General features: G+C 43.4%; 1 protein-coding gene across 2 annotated transcripts in view; it reads left to right on the forward strand.

Moving 5' to 3' along the window:
• Positions 1 to 246: 246 nt before the first annotated feature.
• Positions 247 to 23,034, forward strand: part of FANCC (Fanconi anemia complementation group C) — a 203,345-nt gene continuing 180,557 nt past the window's right edge. For both annotated transcript variants that reach the window (XM_019517352.1, XM_019517350.1), the window contains exons 1-2: positions 247 to 313; positions 4,700 to 4,704. The gene's annotated coding sequence lies outside the window, so the exon portion shown is untranslated. The remainder of the gene's footprint in view (positions 314 to 4,699; positions 4,705 to 23,034) is intronic.

The following is a 23,034-nucleotide window of genomic DNA, read 5'->3' on the forward strand; positions in this document are numbered from 1 at the left end:
GGGGATCCGCTGGCTCGGGGAGCTGCGGAATCACTGCAGTGACCCCGGCTCTGAAACAGAGCCCAGGATCTGAAGCAGCCCCGAGCGCCCGCAGTGCGGTAACGGTGGGGCGGCAGGAGGCCAGCGGCTTCTGAAACGCAGCAACAACACCCCAAACCAGTTCCTCCCGCCGCCGACGTGTGCCCGCAACTGGCATCCGTCCCCGCCCTGCGCACAAGCTCGGGGCGCAGGCGCACTAGAGTAGCTGAGGGCACGTGTGACGTCAGCGGCAGCCCAGGACAGAGCGCGCGAAAATTGGAAGGCGGCCGCGCGAGCCCCGGGCGCCGGGTAAGAGGCGGCGGGGGAAGGGTTGGAGCGGCTGCCCTGTGCCCCTAGGCGGAATTTCCCCCTCCCCTCCCCCCGGGGCCGTTGGCGAACGTCCCCCCCCTCGCGCTGCACCCCGCTTGCTCTGGCTCACTGCCCCCTCCCCCGCGCCCCCCTCTGCCAGCAGGGGGAGTCCCTGGCACATACGTGCCTGCAGTGCAGCCCCTGCCCCACCTCCTCAGCAGCCTTCCCAGGAGGTCCTCCCACACCTTTTGGTTCATGCGCCCCCCTGTGACCCCCTGGGCGATCCCCTCCTGGCTTTGGCCCAGCTCACCATCTTCTCGGACCGGGAAGGAGGCTCTGGTCCCTTGGGGACTGTGGGGCCACTTTTCTGTCCCTCGTCCATCATGTCTCCAGGCAGTTTCTCTGGGGAGTGTCCACTAGCTCCTTGGACTCGCTTGAGGGGCCGTGGCGGCTGGCTGGGACGCTTGGCTCGGTGTCCCCCCTCGGAGCACACATTGACCTCTGGCCCCCCTGCCCCTGTTTTCAGTTTTTTGTCCCGTGAAATCAGCTGTTGCATCTCCAGTAACTTCCCCAGTTAAGGGAGGATGTAAGTGTTCCTAGTGGGCCTGGGCCCACTGCACCGTGATGCCACGAATAGGCCTGTCCCTGTTCCCCACATGCCTCCGCAGTAAGTTTCTCTAGGCCAGTGGTTTTCCACAAACCCTCCGAGGTCTGCAGACTATGTCTAAAGCGTCCATGAAAGATGACTGAAAGATCAAAAGTGAATATGTACTCTTACCATTCAGAAGGGTCTGCACCTCCGTTCAAAATATTTTAGGGGTCTGTAATTAAAAAAGGTGTAAAACCACTGCTCTAGGTGGCATCCATTGGCTCCTTGGATTTGTTTAGGGGGCTGTGGACTCTGGTCACTGTTCCCCCTCCCTCCCCCCCTCACAGCAACTTATTAGCTTTTGCCTTCCATGTCCCTGTTTCAGCTTTCATTACTCCAAGTATTCAGTTGTCACACTTCAATAGCCCCTTATAACAATGGAGGGCACTAGCAGTTTCTCTGTGGGCTCAGGCCCATGGTCCCCTGGGGGAGTGACAAATAGGCCCGCCCCCATATGCCCCCTTCTGACAGTAGCTGGAGACTGGCGCACGCCTGCCTACAGTGCAGCCTGTCCACTGCCTCCTTGGTATCATCCCATGGAGATCCAGGGGCATGTCCCCCTGCACCTTTTCATTTATGCACTCCTTGTCCATGGCCCCACCAAGGCCCATGACCCCCTTGGCAACCTCCTCCTGGTTCTGGCCAAGCTTGTCATCTTATCTGGAGGAAGGAGGCTCTGGCCAGAGAGGCCCCTGGTGACTGCGACCATTTCCTGTTCCTCCTCCACACACGTCTCTGGCCAGAGTTGGACCTGTTCAAGGGGCCATGAATGCTGTCACACACACACTGTGTTCTGCTCTGTGTTCCTTCAGTATAACCTTTGGTTCCCCCACTTTCATCCCTGTTTTCACACTGTCCCATCAGTTGTGTCTCCAGAAGTCTCCTCAATTAAGGGAGGCTTAAGTTTTCCTGGGAGGCCTGTCTTTCCTCCCCCCACATCTCTGGGCAAAGCCTACAGCCCCTTCTCTGGGTTGTGTCCACTAGCTTGGACTAATTCAAGGGGCACTTGCTTGGTGTCCCCTGCTCAGAGCACTTGTTAAAACCTTCCCCCCCCCATCCCTGTTTTAATTTTAGTTGTCGCAGGTATTCAGTTGTCATACACTTAATAGCCCTTCTAACAACAGAGGAGGCTAGCAGTTCCTTTGTGAGCCCAGGCCTGTAGTCCCTTGTGTGTGTGATGCACCTGCCCCTAGGGGTGGAGTGCTGCAGTAGGAGGATGTGGGTGCCTGTGCAGTAGCAGAGTAGGGGAGTTGCCTGCATGGTGTGCCTGGACAGGGTGGGGAATGGGGCTGTGCACATGGCAGGCAGGGGGTTTGGGCTGGGGGGGGTGTGCAGGCTGAGCAGCTCATGTGGCATGTGGTCCTTGGTGGTCTAGAAGTTGGACAGCTCTGTTACAGACCCAGCCTCTCCCTGTTACTAATGAAGTCAGTGAGGGTGAACCAGGGAGGTACGTTGTCTGGTATCTCCCAACTTTTCATGTAAAGTTTATAGGGTAACATTTATAATGTGACTCTCAGTGTTTAGTTATTCATTTGTGTCCACTATACAAGTGGGGGTGATGGAGGGGGAGCACTCTTTTTGGTAGGCATGCTACAGGTTAGCCTCACCCCCTTCCCAAGTGGCACTCCAATCTCCTTTTTCTACCTGATTTACTTTTCTGTTTCCAGTGCCTGTGCTCCCTGCACAATATGCTTCTCTGTTTTCTGCTTGTTGCCTCATCTGCTGGTGTGTTGTCTGTCCCCCCCTAGTCTGTTGCGTGCCACAAACAGAAGTTGCTTGTGCTACTTATGGTCACCCCTGCACTCTACCAATGTAATGTTGGTATTCACAGTGCTAAAGGAACTAAAAATTACACATAACCTGTTGAAACTCATGACAAGTACCCTTCATGGGTCTCACAGGTAGACTGAATTGCTCCATGTCCCATAAGTTGTTGGTGGAAGGACAGGGAATCCACTTTTTAGTGGTTACAACTAGGCCATTCTTCCTCCCTCTTGTCACTCTCCACATCACTTCACCATATGTATTTGTTACACTATGATGCCATACAGGTATTGCATACTGCCACTGTGCTTCATATTTGTTTTATAAGTGGGAGAAGTTATTTAATTCCCCTTACGCAATTAATTTTTGAACTTTTTCATGAAAATGCCAACAGAATTGTTAATGATCAGTGACATAACTTGGGTGGAGTGAATGGGGCAACTACTTAAGATGCCTATTGGGGAGGTGAAAAAAGTGGCTGCAGCTGGCAGTCATGATGGCTCACAAACTGGAAGTCACCACTGCCCTTGTGCCTGGTTGCATCCCTACATTGTTAATTACTGTCAAAGTTGGGGAAAGGAGACTTATAACTGAGACACGTCCATACATATATGGAGATCATGTATGTGAATTTTCATTTCATATGTCATTGAACGACCCTGAGATCGTGCAGAGTCACTTGGAAGGACTGGATGCGTTTAAGTCGGCAGGCCCGGATGAGCTCCATCTGAGGGTACTGAAGGCACTGGTTGATGTCATTGCACAGCCACTGGCAAGAATATTTGAGCACTCGTGGCGCACAGGCCAGGTCTCAGAGGACTGGAAAAGGGCCAGTGTGGTCCCTGTTTTCAAGAGGGGGAGGAAGGAGGATCCAGGCAGCTACGGGCCAGTCAGTCTCACCTCCATCCTTGCTAAAGTCTTTGAAACGATTATTATGGCTCATATATGTGAGAGCCCAGCAGGAAACGGCCCAGGGCACGGTGCAACCCAGTGGCTACAGGGAGCTGGCATTGGCTGCTCCCGGGCCAGCTGCAGCAGGAGCTGGGGTACATGGGGACAGGCAGAGCCCTGGGGGATTCGTGGCACGGTGCAGCTCAGCGGCTGCAGGCCGCTGGTGCCGGCAGCTCCCAGGGCTGCTGCAGCTGGACCTGGGGTGAGTGCCGTGCCCCGCACTGCCCAGAGCTCTGCTTGTCTGCAATCACTGTTGGAGCGGCCCTGAGATCAGCCGACTTGGGAACCTATCCCTATTTCTTACGTTATAAAGTGGGTTCACTTTATGCAAATTAGATTTATGCAGCGTTCTCCAGGAACACATGTACCATATAAATCAAGGGAAACCTGTAACGTTACCATATGCTGATAATAAATTGACCTTTCCCACTCAAACAGAGCCATCGTTGCAGTCAACTTATACTTGAGGGTACTCTATAATTAGAACAATATGATACTAATGTACAAAGCAGGTGACCCTGAAGGACACACACAAAAGCCAGCCAGTGTGGCTCATAAGAGTGTTGTGCTAAGTAATCTGGTCTATCATGGTGACAACAGGTGCTGTTCACACAGGCAAAGGCCACACTGGTTGGGTGACCCAAATAACCATCACGCCACAATTATTGATCTGTTCTATAGGCTCAGGAAGCTAGGAGCTCAGAAGCCCTGGGAGCCCTGTGTCAGGCTGAGGCTATTCCAGACCCATGGCTCCAGTTCAAGAAATTGAACACCTTGGGTCCCCACTTCAAGGGCAGTCCATGTTACAGGTCACAACTGTAGCCACAGAGCCAGGAAACAGTCCACCAGGTTTGGTGGCAGGAAAGCATGCAGTCCTTTTGGAACTCTGCCTATGTTTAGAATCATAAAATAGTAAGGCTAGAAGGTACCTCAGGAAGTCATCTAGTCCAGCCTTCAGCATGTGTCCCACAAGTGCCACTGGCAGTCTCCCTGTGTGGCACTTGGCAGGCTGGGTGGAACATAGGGCAGGCAGAAGAAAGCAGAGCAGCAGATTAGGCAGGGGGCATAGAGAAGGGAGCACAAAGCAGAGCAGCAGATCAAGCAGGGGAGGGGGATCTGAGTGGTACTTGCAGAGAGGTGGGCGTTAACTTGTGGCACAGCTGGAAATAAGGTTGTCCTCTACTGATTTAGTTCAATGCCTGTCTAAATCATTCTAGACAATTGTTTGCTTAACTTGCTCTCAGCAAAGTCCTAAGTTAGAGATTCTGTAACTTCTCTTAAGTAATTTACTCCACTACTTAACCACACTTATAGTAAGGAAGTTCTTCCTGTATTTCTGTTGATACAATTTAAGTCCATTACTCTTTGCCCTGTCTTTGGCCAGAGATACTAGACTATCATCATCATTTTTATAACCACCCTAGACCTTTGACAATTGGAAGTTGGCTCAAAAACAATTCAACAAAGGAGCGTTATCAAAAAAAATCGTCAAAATTCCCAGACATCCACCCTCTTTTCCTTCTCTACATCCTTCAAAAAATAAGGTAAATTTGGACTTTGAACCTCTAAAACCAGGGTTGTTTGAATCATGGGTTTTGGCTCTGTGGACCATTGAAGTTTGAATCCAGAACTGCAGTTCAAATATGACCTTTCAATTAGGGCCTGTTTTTGTTAAACCTGGGAACAATGTGCATATCAAGACAATGTTTTTAGTTAAAGGTATTTACGTAGATTTTTTAGGCTGAGTAAAGTATAGTCAACTTAAGGCAAACTTATCTTTAGTGCTTTTTTATAAAACTTTTTTAGTGAATTTAATTCCTTGTGTTGTCCTCACATTTTTCTTACTTTTTGTTAGGGTTGCCACTTTCCTTTCATTGTCTTATGGGAAAGCACCTTATGTCACAACCAAATAGTGATAGATGCTATCTCTGGTAAATTTGGGACCCTTTAAATATATTGAGAGCTTGTGAGAAGCTTGAGAGAATCATTACGGTCACGTGAATTCTGGAATGGGTGGCAGACTGTTTCTAATGCTGCCTTTCATCTTATTCTTTTGCCTGTTTTTCCTGTCCTTGCTGTCTCATCTGTGCCTTCTCCATCTTTATGTAATATAGTGGATGTTTGTTCACCACTGCCATCTTTAGGATGGAAACAGAGCTACTATGTATCTGTAGCTCACACTTTCTAGTGGTTAGCGTGTGAAGTGGTTATAAACTGTACTAGTACTAATCCTTGAAATAGAGATTTTCCTTTAGATTATGTGGTTCTGGGTCAAAAAATCAAGAGTTCTCTTGTCCAGGTTTCATACACGTGCTGTCTCTGTACCCTACCACTGATTATTGCATGCTGCTATGTTTATGACTGAGCAATCATTTTTAGAAGGCAGAAGAGAGGCTGATTTGTAGTTCAGGTGATGATTTTCCTTACAATGAGTTGCCCAGTCTGTTTTGTAGCCTCTTGGAAATGATTACAATAAATCAACATTTACAAGAAGATGCATGTGTATGCTGCTTTAATTTTAGAAAACTTATAGCTTATAAGTATGTATGTTATACATACTTATAGCTCTGGAGAGACATCAAACAAATTCCTGTTGATCAGTATAACATATTTTAGATCAGGTTGCTACAAAACATGTGCAAAAGAATGCCTGGCTGTAAAGATCTTACCATATTTATAAACAGTGGAACAGCTGTAATAAATTGAGTAAATTCTCAGATTAAACAATTTAAATTTCACCAAAGAAAATATTTGTAGACTTTTTTTTTAGTTAATGTATAAATGGCTGTCATTAGGATTAATGCTGCTGAAGTGAAGACAGTGATTACTTGTAAATTAAAAATCTCTCTATATATTTTTCCTTGTAGTTTTGGGATAAAAATTCTTTCTAGTCTGAACCTTTACATGTTTAGATTTCACATGGTGGCAAATTTCTTCCTTCTGCCCCTTGTTTGAAAAAATAGGGGGTGGGAGAGGATAATCTGCTTCTAAGTTATAAGAATGCAAAACAGTTTTGAGTGAAATTTGGCAGTTTCTCTCTAATGAGGACCAATCACTTTGCATGTGTTGCAAAAAGAATAAAAACATGCTGTGGGTTTACATAGGACGAACCTTTATTTAGTTCTCAGTTGTCAATATAGATAATATTAACTTGAGAATGGCTATGCCTGGATGGTTACTACTTCTAACTGAGCACACTTGTATAGTAATATGTGCTTAGTCCTTTTCATCTTCCTCATGTTTTATAAACTGTTCTTCAAGGACATGTTTAATATAGAAGGTTGGAATATTATTAGCATTTCAGATTTGTGACTGGATGGTTATGCAAGTGGACAGAAAGAAGTTTAGGAGTTAAGGCATGGCTTTTCTTTTAAAAGTAACATTTTATAATGCACTGCAGACTTCCATGTTCAGCATATCTTACTAATTTTTCATAAAAGTGTTGCTTTTGTTTTAAGCCTTACAAAAGTCTTCCTAGGCTCTAACAATTAAATTTACCTGTGTTTTTTCTAACAGCAGTGATAAAGATTCTTGAAGGTACAGTTCTTCCTTCAGTTATGACTGTGGAATCTCAAAGTAGATTGCATAGGTGTCACTGAAGGCAGTTGAGTTGCATAGATATAAGTGAAGGGAGTAATTTGGCTCGTGGATCAGTTACTGATGATGATGATCCACAGAGCCCAGGGGAGTTAATGCAGGAGTGTCAAACATACAGCCAAGCCCACAGAACTGTTTCATTTGACCCGCTAGCAGTCCAGCCAGCTACCTGAAGTTAGGTGTGGAGGAAGGTATGGTCACTGGATCATGCCCTGTACCAGAATTCAGGGTCCTCATATCCTGATGGACATGGCCATTGGCAGCAGGGAGTAGGCTGTGCAGATACAGCCTTCACTTGCCCTGCTGCCACCTGCGCTCACACCAGCGTGGTTGCTTGATGCCCGGTCCCGTACTGCTTTTCAATGCCTGACTTGTGCTGCTGCCTGCCCCTGGGCCCAGACCCATTGCAGATGCTGCTGGCTCTACAGATCTTACACTGGAGGAGCTCTGCAGCCCTGATCTGATCCGGGATGAGTTTGACACCCCTGAATTAAGGAATGTAGGGGAGGAAACTTTTTGCTTGTAAATACATCAAGATTTGCTACAGTAACAAAGATATGCATTGAGTATGGAGCTTAATATATAGATGTTAGATTTAATAAATCATGCTTTGCAAGATTCCTGTGAGGTAAATTGGTATTGTACTGTTCGTAGAGGGGGAACAAACCAGGCAGATGAAAATCAAATGACTTGCCTAGTATCAGAAAGGAGGGCTTTGTCAGAACTGGGCCTCAGACTCAAGCCTTCTGACTGCCAGACCTGTGCCTTAACTGCAAAGCTATCTTTCCTCCCTCCTACTGGACTTGCTAGGCATGTTTATTTTACAAATCTAGATTAACTATGTGACTGTGTTGAAATATTCTAAACAGTGACTACAATAACTAGATCATAATGTACAGCTAAATTGACATACAAGAGCCTACAAGAAATCTGGGCCAAGAGACATACCACTATCTAATATTTTGTTCATATATTATGTATCAGAAGTTCTCATCTATCATTGGCTGACCTAAATTCATTAGGAGCTCCCTTCTATTAGAATACCAGAACTACCCAGTTTTAACTTTACTTCAACAGTAGCGTTGTTAAATCTGTGGTAAGCAGGGTAATGGGGAAAGCTCCAATACTTTACATTAAGAACAAATTTTATTTTGCATATAATACCAAAAAGTAAAGGCAACTTCTGGGACAGGAAAACTGAAATAAAAAAGTGATGAAATCAGTATTTCTGATTTTAGGGAGATAGTTCTTACTTAAATAGCTACCACTATCTATTTCAGATGTTATAAACAAATAACCATGACAGGTTTCCTTTTCTGTCATCATGTTGTATCTTTGTTGTGAAGGCTTTTTTTAAATTCCCCTATGCCTACCCCCTTGCCCCCCAAAAAACAACCCTCCCCCCCAAACAAAACAAACCGTGAGGATCTATGTAAATTTGACTTTGGCAAAATGAAACAATTGCAGTGTTAGCAAACAGGAAAGTAAACATTTAATATCCGTTGCCCCAACTCTCTCTGTGATCACTTAAAATTGTTTGATTTTTCAAAAATAAGTTGGAACAAAAGAACATAAGATTTCTAGTCATTGTAAACATGCACAGACTTCTGAACACTAACCTCTGAATAGTGTAATTTTAGTAACAATAACATTCTTGAATTACTTTTCCTTAGTAAGCTCATCTTACTAGAATATTGTTTTTATGCAAAAAAAAAGAAGTGATAATGAAGAAAAATGAAAGCCTTTATAGCTTTATTCTCTTAAATTGTTCACCATTTGTTTATAACCAGAAAAGGAAAAAGTCTGACCAATAATAATATAAATATAATAGTTCATATTAGTACATTTAAAGCACTGCAACAGAGCCTACATGAAAGTAATTAATTTAACACTTCTAAAATCAATATTGCATTCATTTGAAGGTAACCATTATATCCCCAGTCTTAAACTAAGTGGAAGATAAAGGCTAATATTGGAGCAGTATGTTTAGGGACTCTGTGAATGGCAGGTATTTCTTTTGCTGTAAAGGCATTCTTTTATGAAATCCAAGGAAAAAACATCTCTTTCATTGAAAAGAATTAATGAACTGGCACAAATTGCAAAGAAGTGTTATGAAATCTTATAAATAAACCCATGAGGCAGGAGGATCTACATAAAAAAGAGGGCAAATATAAATTTTGCTTTGGGAAGCCATGGGAAGTTATTTTTATTTTGTAGCAGAATTAACCCATATGCTGCATGTGGGTGGACTTAATGTTATAAATTAAACCTTTTTAATTTAGATTTTTTTTAGTAGATGAGTGGGATAATAGTTGAACAGAAGAATGAAAATTATTGAAGATTGGGAAGATTCTCTTACAACAAATGGTTCTCAGTCCTCAAGGCACACCTTAGAAAATGCTACCTCTTAGTTTTCACTCTTTCTTTTTTTCACTATAGAAAATGAATAAAGCAATTCTTCTGTTGCAAACAATTCAGAAAGACCATCACAGGGCAGAATATCTGGGTTTATCTTGTGAATCATATTTGCGTACCTAACCAGTGCTAACATTGCATGGCACCCTGCAGCACCTTTGAAAGGATCTCAAAGTACCTTGATCGAGAAGCTACAACAATGTGCTAGCTAGTGCAATACATGATTTAATTTGTCAATGTAATCTCCTTTTACATTGATTATAGGGTCATAGAAAAGTAGGGCTGGAAGGGACCTCATAACGTCATCTAGTCCAAACCCCTACCCAAATCAGGATCATGCCTGACTAAACCATCCCAGCCAAAGTGTCTAACTTGCTTTTGAAAGTGTCCAAGGGTGGGTATTTTACAACTTCTCCAGATAGCCTTTTCTAATGCCTGATTACCCTCAAAATCAGAAAGTTCCTCCTAATCTCCAGACTAAATTTCCCCTGCTTCAGCTTGAGACTGTTGCTTCTGGTCCTGTCCCCTACATTGATCCCTTTTTTTTAAAAACATAATTTCACAGTCTCACTTTGTACGAATGCACACTTTTCCCTTAGGCCCTTGTGAGTGATGCTTTGGGCTCTTTCTGGAATTTCTTTGAAGGGTATTATCTCTGTCAGGTGTGTCATGTTATCACTTCTGATATGAAATACCTATTGATTCAATGTGTTGCCCTTCATCATTGCAACTACCCTGATTTATTGAGCCTATGTTACTTGGGTGGAGTAGTGTGTTCTTTCCTGAGTGTGGAGTCTAATGGCTAGAGTACTGGAGTGTCCTGCTGGAGCAGGGTACTAGTTCTGACTTTTTCATGGGTGAGCTTGGGCAAATTGATTTATCTTTCTCTGTCTCACTTGTTACAGGCTGACCTTTTTTTATTAAGTTCTTTGAGTGCTTACGAGTACTTAGATGGTGGCATAATATTAACATCAAAGCTTTTTTTAAAAAAAATGGATTTCAAAGTTTTGTCAGAGTGGAGCTTATCACCAGAGAAAAAGAATTCACTTAGTATAAGCAGGAAGAAGGCCATGGGGACTGTCTTGGTATAGATATGCATTTCAGTATCAGTAAACAGTATCTTATCTTGTGTTCACATACTTGTGCTGAAGGATTTGGGCTGGGATTCTCCTCTTGATTAATGTGAATCATGATTAACTTGATAGAAGCCATTTGTTTCTGATGTTTTAGAGGAGACATATTGTAGCATTTCACTGCTAGATTCAGTTAACTGCATAACAGAACATTGTTTTAGCTATGAAGCCAGTGCTCAGGTTGAACGGTGTTGAAACCTGGTGAATGGAGGTCCAATTCCTACCTTGAGAATCTTCACCATAGGTTGTTCTGGCAGATATCTTTTTAAGCAGATACTTACCCACCAATTTTTATAGACAACCACAGACAAAGCTGTTTATGATGCCCACAGCTAACTCAGGCAGTCATTTTAATTGTGTGAAGAGTGCAAGTCATTTGCTTTCTTCCATCCATCTCGATGTTAAAAGTGCTGTTTAAGGCACATTAAGCATGCTGGTTAGTTTGTGCAAACTTGGCATGTGTTTATTTGCTAGCACCTTCTTATGGTTTGGCAGAATTCAATTTTTATGTTCTAATAATTTTGATGGCTAAAATCAATGTTTATTTTTAAGCATTTATTTCAATTTAAATTTTCAGTATTGCATGAACTCAAGGGTGAGGGGTGCATGTGCACACACGCACACATATATGCACAAACAAACATGCCTGCTTTCTCCTCCAGCCCAGCAAATAGTAGGCACAGGCGAAGTTGTGTACTGTCTGGCTTTCAGCCTGTTACTCTGGCCCCATGCATGGCACCACTTTCCTTTGTCCTGCGGCAGTCACTGCCCGTCCAGCTCCCTGGCAAGGAAACCTCCTGCAGCTGCAGCAGCATCTGCCCCATGCAGCCTGCGGCTCTCCCTGCCCGTTTATCAACGTTTGCCAATAAAAAGTGAATCCTGTCAAGCTTACTTGTCATAGAGTAGCTGCGTGGTCTCCCCCATGTTCTTTCTCCCTCCCCACCGCACCATCTCCCCAATGCACTTCTGGTCATGTGCCCCCTCTCTCGCTGCACAAGCCACCTCAGCTTGGAGTGAGCAGTGGCTCAGCTCCAGCTTCAACTCTGAGCCTGGGGCTGAGGCAGGAGCTGGCCTGCCACCTGCCCTGGGCCAGTATGCAAATCTCAAATGAGGCTTTTTCCCCCCCCAAATGTTTGTGGAAAGGGGCCTCATCTTGGATTTGCGTAAATATGCTATGTTAGTGTGTTCTGAATAAAGGTCTTCCAGAAAGTGATTTCCAAGCTGTGGACAGAGAGTGTTTTTTTAATGGTTTTAAATTCCTTATATCTGTTGGTTCCCTTTCAAAACAAGTCTTGTAATTTGGCAGAAGCTTGGAAGTAGCATCTGCATGACTAATAACTCAGGCATTGTCTCTTAATGCTTCCTGACTTGTTTACTGGGAGGTTGCTTCTTTGGAACCTTCCTAATTTGTTTGCCTTCTTATGTGTTTTCCCACAGCCCTTCTTATTAAACTAAACTAATACATGCATACAATAAACCGTCCAATAATCAAATATAGTTATAGTTCCTATCCCAGTGGCCAGGTTATATATGATATTCATAAATTATTACAGATCACCCCCAGGTCTTTCACAAGGCTCATTTTAATGTATCCTGCACAGTTCAAAATGATTGACTTATCCAGCACTAAAGAATTTCCTAATTTGTGAACAGGGAAAATGTTTTATAGGCCGAATTTTACTTCCCTGTGATAAAGAGGAGGGCACTAGAAGATCATAACTATGATTAAAAAAGAAAAGAAAAGAAGAGTGATATAACAAATCACTTAGTTGGGACTTCCGCAGATCTCTTGAGCTTCCTCAGTTAATGAGGTCATTGATGTAGATTGCCATTTATGTCCCCATTAGCACTAGAAGTGCACTGATACATTGGTCCCATATCAGATCAGCACTAATATAGGGAAAATTTGCGGTTGACTTTTTTTTGCTGATGTGGCCAATAAATGCTCCATGCATGGACGCAGCTGCAGTATGCACGCAACCAGGAGCACAGCCCAGTGGCTTGGAGAACAGCATCTGGCTGATAAGTCTGTTAGGGGTGCACCCCTAATTGGCCCCAAAATTCTCTGTTGGTGCACCCCTAATTAGCACTCGGGGAGGAAGAATAGCTGGAAATAGATAAATATGGGTAACTTTAAAATCTTCATGCACTAAAACTTCTAATGATCTTCTTGAGACACTAGCTTCACTGTCAATTGAAACAGTGCACAGGATAGTCATGTGTTCATATTAGCCACGTTAGAGATTGTGGTCAATTATTATTACTAAATCTTTATATTACAGAAGCCCTTCAGGAACAAGGCCCCATTGTACTGTGTATTTTTAGATTCATCTGAAGATGTCCATAGATGCAATGGGTCATGGGAGAGGGATACTCTCAAACATATATATCATTCATATTTTCCTTAAAGTAAATGCTGGCTATGCCCTATCAGCCTTCTATTTAGTCATCATCAGATGGCTGATTTCTCAGCTGCGGTGTGGGGTTTAGAAAAGAGATACTTTAAAGATGTTGAGGGAACAGCTTCATAAATCAGACTCCAGCAGCAGCAGCAGCCATGACAGCGTGAGGCCAGAGTTCCCATGGAGGCTGGCCCCAGCAGCACACGCAGCTGGGCAGGAAGCTGCTCCAGAGCTGGGATCTTGCAGTGGTGACAGTGTAGCCTGGAGCTGGGGGAGATCTGCGATCCACTGCCTGCCTGTATGCCTCCATGGAAACCCTGGTCCCACATTGTCATGGCCCCAGTGCTGCTGGGGTCTCCATGGAAACTGGGTGCAGCAGCATGGACAGGGGCTGCTGGGAAATGGAGTCTGCTCTGGGCCTCATCTAGCCTTTGGGCCAGACTTTGCCCTCCCGTGGTCTAACCCCTTAGCTTGTTTCTCAACATAAAGGAGGTCCTATTTTCAATTTTATCTTGGTGCCGATCTTATATTATTATTAATTTGTTTGGCAGTTAATGTTACCAAATTGTTTGGCAAATAAGTTTCTAAATTAGAATCACTTTCCATCTTCCCCTAGATAAACAAACAAAATAAAACTGTTTAAAAGCATCTGTCCCCTGAAAAGAAATGTGTGAAGGGGAAAGCAGGGATAAATGCTTTATCTTTCATTGAATGTTTATTACAATATTGTGCTGGAGGAGAGACTGAGATATATGAACTGAAAGATAATGCAGTTGAGATAATGCTGTTGTTCTTATCTACTATAAATATGACTGTGTCTGAAATGGTATTCACATTGCACACACTGAGGAAAACCTCCAGACTGCGCTGGATCTCTTTGCAGAAACCTATCAAACTTTGGGCCTCTCTGTCAGTATTGAGAAGATGAAAGTGCTCTATCAGCCTGGTCCAGCTCATGAATATGACCTCCTCCTCCCCAAATTACCATTGAGGAAAAGACCCTGAACCTAGTCAAGCACTTCCCCTACCTCAGAAACTACCTTTCAGAGTGTGATTGTTGATGAGGGAGATCCTTCACAGGATCTGGTACGCAAGTGCCTCCTTTGGGAAATTGCTTTGCAGTGTCTTTATTGATCACAGTCTTTGGAAATATACTGAGATCCAGGTCTAGAATGCAGTCAGTCATCATCCCTACTCTCTTTTATGGCTGTGAAACCTTGGTGACCTACCATTATCATCTGAAGAGCTGGGAGAGGTATCACCAATGATTAGGGACCTGCTTAAACTTGCGGAAATTTGCAGCATAGCAATGTCTTTAATTTTGCTGAGTGGCTGAGAGGCAATTAATGCTGTGGTCTTTGCTTCCTGGCCTCTCAATGGTGGGGGGAGGAGAAAGAGGGGGAGAGGCACACGCTGAAAAGAACAAGATGAAATGCGCTGCACTGTGAACTCCTGCCGTGATTTAAACAGGTCCCTACCAACGTTGCCTCTGGAAAGTCTTCCATATCAAATGGGAAGATCACTCTACAAATACCAGCATCCTTGCTGAAGCCAGTATTACCATCATTGAGTCTGTGATCCTCAAGCACCAACTCCTTTGTACCACACATTATATGAAGATACCTGATTCTTGATTCCCAAAACAAATGCTCTACTTCCGGCTTAGTTATGGCCTGAGATCTCGTGGTGGTCCAAGGAAATACTATGAGGACACATTGAAGGCATACCTCAAGGAATTGGATGCTAATGTCAAGAGATGGGAGGAACTGTCTGCTACGTGACTCCAGTGGCACTGCAACCTCAACCAAGCAGCAGAACATTCTGGAGTAAAGTGTTTTGCCCTTGAAGCAAAGAAGAGAAAGCGGAGGATGGAAAAGGAGGGGAATCCCAGCCTACAGCCTAGGTCCCCTGAAGACCAGAAATTTCTGCAGACACATCTGTGGCTCAAGGATTGGACTCTTAAGTCACCTCAAGACCCATCAATGAGCTGTGGTAGAGATCATTCTTGTCCATGGCCTGCTGTGACCTATTTAATAAGCTTCTAAAAATGTTACATGAATATATTGTCTTAAATAGTCTGTAATTAGAAGTTGTAATCCCTATTCCATGATGATATCCTTGAGCTTTAACATATCTTAAGTTAAAACTATCTTTATATAAGTTTAATTTTTTTTAAAAAGCATCTTAACAAAAAAATTTTAAAAGATTAAATCAGAAAAATCCAATTTAAATAAAAAATCCAATTAGAAAAAAATTGTGGATTTTTATCCACCCTGGAGTTTCCGGCAGCCTGATAGACAGTAGACAGGAGATGTTTACTGCGGAGCTAATCAGTTTACTCCACAGTGCATGTCTCATGTAGATGTGGCCAGTGTCCTGCAGATGATCTCCCTCATACTTCCTTCAGCTTTATGTGGGCTTTTCCAAGAGCTTTATCATTGGTATATATTTATTTTGCCTCTACAACTTAGCTCTGGGTAATTGCATCTGCAGACACAAATACAACTACTGTCTCTTTGTGGATGATTTAGAGATCTACCTCTGATTTAGAGATCTCTACTTCCAAACCCATTTCCTGCCAGACTAAAATCTTGGCCAGTCTTTCTGATGTCTCTTTATGAGCTTTTAGCTGTTACCTCAAACTTAAAAATGACTAAACAGATCTTTTAATTTTCCAGCCTCACAGCAAAGACTTCCCTGACATCTCCTGTTTTGGTTACTGTACATCGTCAAGTTGGGCTTCAATTGCAGTGAGGGAGATTTAAGTTTAGGTGATAAAATGACTTTCTGAATCTTGGGATGTGGACACTTGGAGCCCTTTCTAAAGGGGAACGATTGGAAGGGGCACAAGCTGTTAATTGTTGTGTATGAATGAGCTGAGAACAATTCAGTGCAGCAACCCCCCTCCGACATTAACACTTTTTCATCCAGGGTTAAAACTGGAACATTTTGGCTGCATTTGAATTGTTTCCAGCTTGTTTCACACACAACAGTTGGAGCATGCTAGCAACTGCCCTTTTGAAACATTCCCCTTTTGAAAGGCCTCAAGCATTTGGGTGTCCTCATCCTTAGTAGCTAAACACTGGAACAAATTACCTAAGGAGTCATTGGAAGCCTTTAAATGGAGGTTAGGTGAATGTTTGGGAGAATTTATCCTGCTTCAAGCAGGGTACCTGGGTCCCTTCCAGCCATATTTTCCTATGATCTTGCTTGTCACTTAGGCCTGCAGCCTGGACATCATTTTTTTTTTTTAACTCCAACTCTTTTTAGGTCGTATGGATATTTGTGGCTAGGTCCTATGGATGAGGTTATGTTTGTCTCTTGGATTTTTTTCTGCATAACAGCTCAAAGATGCATCTTTTCCATAAAACTCTTGTTCAAGCTCTTGTCATCTCATTTCAGTTCCTACAACATCTTTTTCACTGATCTTGAAAAATGCAGCCTTGTCCAGCTCATATTCACACAGAATGGTATAAAGCCCATGACTCATATTATGTCACTCCTTTCTTTGCAGTCCTTTCTATGCTTCCCTCTTCTTTATCAGTTCCAACATAACCTACTTGTCTGCACTTTCAGGACTCCTCACGGTCATTCCATTCCTCCCTCATCTTTCATTCAGTACTGAAAAGTTTGCTTCTGTCTCTTTTTCCCATTGGTTAAATCAGTGGTGCTAAACCTCCAACCTGCAGGGCTTTGTCATTGGGCCTGTGGGGAGCCCTGTGCACCGGTTGACACAGTCCCTGCCATTTGCCAGATTGTACCGATGCCCAGGGTTGCTTCGTGGCTGGAGTGTGCCTGTAGTGTGACCCTGTGTGCCGGCCCCATGCCGGATTTGGCCTGCAAACTGACCCAGCGCCACTCATCCGGCCTGCAGGGTCTGAAGATTGAGCAGCACTGGATTAATGTTAAAAAAAAAAATCACAGCTCCTTTGCTGCTCTTCATGCTTGGGAGATGCAACTTCTAAACATCTGAAAAGCCTTTTCTTTGTTCTGTTTCAAATCTTTCCTTAAAACTCTTTGCTGTGATATAGAATCAAGACAACTGTTAGGTAGCTGGTATGCTGAGACTGTCTGTTATGCTTTGCTATTTATTACTTTGTATTCCCCCATCTGTTTGTAATTATCTGTAGTTTCTTGTTTTGTGTTTGGATCACAAAAGATTTGGGGCAGGGAATGTTTGTGCTTGTAAAATGATTAGGGCTGGTACTGGTCCATGATTAGGGCTAGTAGGTGCTATGCTAATAGGAATTTAATTATAATTGAGAGAGATGGATATTTTTGCAAATTGCTAACTACTTGACATGTTTTTTGTCCAATCTTTCAGCCCAATTTTGAGCCTCTCTCTGAAATAGGATTACAGAGAGAGACTCCCAAGAGGGAAATAAATGGATAATCAGTTCTGTTTTCCCATGCTGCACTTAGTGAATAATTTGCAATGCCGGGCTTTCTTGCTCACCCTCACAAAGTACAGAATAGCAGATAAATACAGAAAAAGTCTGTATACCCAGAGCAGGGATTGCCAGTTTATGGCCTGTGGGCTGTATCTGGGCCACTGGATTACTATCAGGCTACCAGAAGTTGCAGCATGGTTAATGGGGGTGGGGAGTCTGCTGCAGAATCCAAGGTCCCCAGGCCTGGTGGATGTGGCCCTCAGAAACAGATGGGTGAGCGAGGGTTGTGCTTCCCTTACTGCTGCCAGCCCTACTGCTGTCATAATCATTGGCCTCTCCAGTCCAGCCACTGCAGCTGTTCCATGTCCTTCACTGGATCCAGTCTGCGAGGAGCCAAGCTCCCATGGTCCGACTCTGACCCAGGGCATGGGGTGAGTTTGACACCCCTAACTAGAGGAAACATTGTTATTCCCTGCTTTCTTGCATTTTTTGGCTACATGTCCACCAAAAGGGAAGGTCAATGTTCCAAATCAACATAAGTTGTGATAACAAGATATTATGACTTCTCTTCAATGCCTTGTTAAATGGTTTTGGATCACTGGCAGCTCAGTGCAGCTCCTCAGATACCTGAAGGTTTTCTCACATCAGCTAGGCTGGTGGAGCCAACTTGCCACAAGTGGCACAGGTAGACTGTGTGTGGCATGCATAAGACTGGGGAGCAAAGATGTAGCACAGCAGCATATAAGGCAGGGAGCAGAAAGCAAAGGAGCAAATTGGGCAGAGAGTACACAAAAGGAAGCAGAAAGGAGAGCAGAAGATCAAGCAGGAACTGGAGAGGCAACAGTGCTGGGAGCAGAAAGCAAAACAGCAGATCTAGTAGGGGAAGGGGATTGGAGTGGCACTTGGGGAGAGTGTGGGGCTAATTTGTTCTATGCCTGCCAAAAACGGTGGCTCCTTTTGAGCTTGGCTGCTAATTCCCTGTTTGGTTCGTTGTGTGCAATGACTTGCCATGTCTGGGTCAGCTTGTTATTTCCTTGTTTGCTTTTTTATGCTGACTGTGTACAGACTAGAGCAGGGGTTCTTAACCTTTTTTGTGCCATGGACCCCTTTGGCAGAATAATGAGCGTCTGTAGACAGGAAGACTGCGATCACGTGCAATCTAGTGGCGGGTCTAATAACTACTGTAATTTCGAAGTAGTGATGAGCGTAAACGATATTTCGAGATATCTGCAACAACTGTAACGTGCTATGAAAATATCTGTGATTTCTATTGGTGACAAAGTCACAGGTACTCCTAATACTACTGTGGTTTGTTGCCTACATTCATAATTGAAGGAAATGCTAAATTTCAGTTAGAGGTTAGTGAAAATAAAGATGTAATTGTTTTCCCATTGAAGTTCATGGACCCCCTGAAATCTATCCACAGACCCCTTGGGGGTCCGTGGACCCCAGGTGAAGAACCCCTAGACTAGAGGTTTATTTAATCTTGGCTACTGTGTGTCCATGTCCTTGAAATATATCCTTTAAATTCTGTTAGAATTCTTCCTTACTAGTGTTGAAAAATATTTTGGGTACTGAATTGCAATTAAATTGATGGTTCGTATAGTTTTGCTGCTTCTAGGTTGACTGCAATATTCCAACTAATATTGTCTTACTGTTTCCTAAATTTCTTACCAACAGCCTGAATTTATCCACTGGGCTCAAAATGGTTTTATTGCACATCACTATGTCTGGGCACATTTTTTCCTGTCAGTGAATTCAGGATTGCATTGCAGCTAGAATCGAAACACAGCTTGAACTGAGTTGTTAATTGCCCTAATAGTATAATTGCAGTGTGACAGTAGATTGGTTGCAGCCTCTTTCTGCAGTGCATATACACTGAGTTTTCAGAACTGGTCAAGTCACACTGAAGATATCTTCCTCTTCATGCACATGAGTAAAGATCTACTCAAGTCATGGTTCTATGAATTTCACAGAAACTGGGAAATCTGGGATTGTCCATGAAACAAACTTAAAAAACCCTTAATAATAAAATGTTGGCTTCCCAGTTGGAGCCAGCACTCCTGGCTGGCAGGGTGGCACAAAGGACAGCAGACAAGATGGTGGCTGTCCTCTTGTCTCTTTATATAGCTCTACCTATTCTATTTTTTTCAGGTAATGAAACAGTGTCTTCCTATAGTCTTGTTCTGTCTTGGATTCAGTGCTGTAGTCATTCCTGTCAACAGTGTCTGTCCCGTTTGTCATCTTGACCAATGAGATAGTAAAGAAATTTTACTTTTATGTTCTCCCCCTCATTACTCTTGGTCAGCTCTGTATGCAAACTTGTGCAAGACTTCTCTTTTTTGGTCTGAAAATGAGGCATTTGTAGAGGTCCCATTGCTTGCTTGCCTTTTAATCATAAGCTATGTTGTGGGTCTCAAGACTGATCACTGCCACTATGTTTCCTAATTCCACATGTTGAATAATAGCATGAAACTCTGCCAAACAGCATGCCTAAAAGCTTAAATTGGCTCTGTATTAATAGAACTCTATCCAGAGATGCTGCAAATCTGGCTGGTGTTCTAGCCATGTGCATATCAGCTGAGTCCCTGGTACCAGTTGCAGTTATGCTGCTCCTTTCAAGTTATGCTTCTCCCTCCCAGCAAGTGGCGGCATGGACTAGTGGGAAAGAAGAAAAAAGGGGAATAAAGGAAATATAGACCTCATTCCTTGGGATCAGATCAGTTCCTAGAGCTCTCATTGACACGGTGGGAAACTTCCATGGAAATCTGGGACTCTTGAGAGTCGTTGGAAAGAGTTGATTTATAATCCTGGGCTGTTGACAGATGTGGAAAAACCCCCCAGGGCTTTACCAGAAGAGGCAACGCGTTCGTTCAGCCCGGCTCCTCAGAGTCTGTATAGATCGCGTGCTTCAGCAAGGCTTTTTGGCACTTTTCTCTAATAGCTGATTGAATCAGCTAGAACTTCAACTACCTACTTCCATCAAATTTTCTCTAGGATATTCTTACACTTGTAGCTTCCTAGATTCACATGCAAAATGACACCTTAAAAACAAGTTGTATACAAAAAATATCCACAGGCCATCGCACTTACTTCTACAAAACCATAATCATTCCAGATACACCAAGAACACTGTAATCCATAGCAGCCCTCAGATACCTGGGATTGAATCAGCTATTAGACACAAGTGCCAAAAAGCCCTGCTGAAGCACGGGATCTGTACAGACATTGGGTGAGCCAGGTCAAACTAACATGATGCCTCTTCTGGGTATGTGCTGCGCAGGGGTGTACCAAGCTTAAAGAGCTGTTTTGTTTTGGGGGGGACTGGGGGGGAAGTTATCTGCAAGCAGTCCTGGTTGCTGCAACTTCCTGTAGTAAGGAACAGAGATCATGTGGCAAGTTGAAGCAATCCACAAAGTACAACAAGAGAAAATACATCTTTGCACAGGGTGGGTAGAATATGTGTGGGATCAGTAGCTGCTTCTTATTGCTCCAAAACTATCTGGGGCTCATCCTCCCCTGGATGTATTGTCATCTTTGGAGGAAGAAGGCTACCTATGACCACACCCAAATGAGGTCATTGAGTGTTAGCCATAGGGAGAGGGTACTCAAAAAGCGTGTGAAAGGATTCCAGAAGCAGCTTGTTTCTATTCCCAGTCCCGGCAACTCACAGCAAGGGTTCAGCATGAATGAAATTGTCCTGTCCGCCACAGACTGCAGTGTTGCAACCTGTTTCTCATCCTGCTTCTAGTATCAGATATTAGGGGACATACTCAGCAGCTCCCAGTTTGAACCTTTCAAGTAAGTTCCTAATGGAGTCATGTCTTAAACAGTCTGTGTCTTGCAGATGGCTGGCAACCTTCCCCTCCTTCCCTCTGCCTTCAGTCATTATCATTTGATCTTGTGTGTGCTCCCAGGTGCCCTCTCCAGAATCACAGTAACAGTAAGATCAATGTTAGGGAAGAACAAAATCCATTTATCTCTTTGTGGATCAGAGTTCTGTATAAGGGACAAAGCTAAAGCACATTCATATTAATAGTTTCTGGAATAATATGGTTTCAGTGCAAATAAACCTAGCCTGAAGATAAATATTAAATAAATGTCAACAGAAGGCAGTGATGGCCATGGAAAACTGGTGATGCTGTCATCAAAACATATATTCAATTTTTATGGGCACCATATAGGAGTTCAGTTATATGGATCAATGAACAGTTAGCTTCTGATGATGGGGTTAGGGAGTTATGCGGGGACATAACTAGGCAGAGTTGGGAAGAATTTCTCTTAAGGTATGGTTATGGTGTGATCTTAAAGTACATCTTATAATTGTTTAAAGTCCTTATAGATTGCAGTGTGGGATGATATGTGACAATCTGGATTGTGCAGTGTGGTGCTCTCTGTTTTGTAATCCCTTCCTGATCTGCTGCTTTGCTTTTTGCTTCCTGTCCTATCTGCTACTGTGCTGCCTGTCCACTCCCAATTGTAGTAGATTTGTGTGGGATAATCAAATTATTCCAAGATGTACTCTGTTTTTCTGGATTGTCCTTGTTAGGTAAAAGCGAATTTTAGATTGGTAAGGGTGCTTGTCCTGAGTATTCTTCTGAGAGCAGAGATGGTGATATCTGAGGGCTGCTATGGATTACAGTTTTCTTGGTGTATCTGAAATGATTATGGTTTTGTAGAAGTAAATGTGATGGCCTGTGGATATTTTTGGTATACAACTGTTTGTAAGGTGTCATTTTGCATGTGGATCTGATGTTAGTGTAAGAATATCCTAGAGAAACTTTGATGGAAATAGGTAGTTGAAGTTCTAGAAGAAATCAGTGAATACATCCATATCTTCAGTTCAGGTGCTGAAGATGTCTTTTTTCAGATATTATGAGTATAGTGCAGGTCTGGTGTTAGATTTCTCTGAAAACTCTTCCAGGCAGCTCACAAAAAGGCTGGCATATTGGAGAGCCATCTTTGGATGCCAGCGCACCTCAATTGAATTGTTGCAGGAATGTCTCTGATCAGGAACCAGTTCACAATTGTTGTGGTTCAGAGTTGTCCACATGTACACTACCAAGAGTTCTAAGGACTCTCTTTTACCTTTTAGGCAAGTGATTCTCTGTGAGATCTTTTTCAAGATGCTGCACAATATATAGGTGTGCCAACACTTACATACGATTCACAAGACAAACCCAGAGGTTTCAAATAGAAATCCATAGTGTCAAAAACATTCTGACATGTTGTAGGTTTTTTGATTTCTTTACAGCAGAAGAATTGCTCTATTATTTTTCTGTAGTCAAGAAATAAGTGAAAGCTATAAGCTAGTGTTTTCTGGGGGGTGCTCTGAGTCTAAAAAAGGTTGAGAACCACTCTTGTAGGCATTGCAGTACTTTTCAGTTGCCACCAGGAGGTGGGAG

The sequence above is a fragment of the Gavialis gangeticus genome, unplaced genomic scaffold, assembly GCF_001723915.1.
Source record: "Gavialis gangeticus isolate Ggan-Ray unplaced genomic scaffold, GavGan_comp1, whole genome shotgun sequence".
Classification (NCBI taxonomy): domain Eukaryota; kingdom Metazoa; phylum Chordata; order Crocodylia; family Gavialidae; genus Gavialis; species Gavialis gangeticus.